This window comes from Etheostoma spectabile, chromosome 9 (genome assembly GCF_008692095.1).
Source record: "Etheostoma spectabile isolate EspeVRDwgs_2016 chromosome 9, UIUC_Espe_1.0, whole genome shotgun sequence".
NCBI lineage: Eukaryota > Metazoa > Chordata > Actinopteri > Perciformes > Percidae > Etheostoma > Etheostoma spectabile.
Window position 1 is genome coordinate 29,849,322 of NC_045741.1, and position 257 is coordinate 29,849,578.

The 257-nt window shown below is 45.9% G+C and overlaps 1 protein-coding gene and 1 long non-coding RNA gene across 8 annotated transcripts in view; both read right to left on the reverse strand.

Annotated features, from left to right (window-relative positions):
* suco (SUN domain containing ossification factor) overlaps positions 1 to 257 on the reverse strand; it is a 49,707-nt gene that overhangs the window by 31,006 nt on the left and 18,444 nt on the right. The gene's annotated exons all lie outside the window — the stretch shown is intronic.
* Positions 239 to 257, reverse strand: part of LOC116694935 (uncharacterized) — a 15,536-nt gene continuing 15,517 nt past the window's right edge. Inside the window, exon 3 of the long non-coding RNA XR_004333314.1 lies at positions 239 to 249. This is a non-coding gene — a long non-coding RNA (uncharacterized LOC116694935). The remainder of the gene's footprint in view (positions 250 to 257) is intronic.

Here is a 257-nt window from a genome sequence, read left to right on the forward strand (position 1 = left end):
GGAGACTTCTTCTAAACGAGGGCCACTTGTGGAATACCTGCAGAACTGGGACAGGAAGTAATTCTTTTGGAGATTATGGTAAATTAGTGTGTGTTGTAGCAGCGTTTGCTATTTCGAACGAGTTAGCATACTAGTGCTAGCATGCTATGGTTAGCCAATTCGTCTCAGCTAGTGACGCAGAAAGCCGTGCAGATTTGAAACAGCTCACCCGGAGACTGAAGGCAGAGGACATTCAGAAACCGTATCTCCCTCAAAAC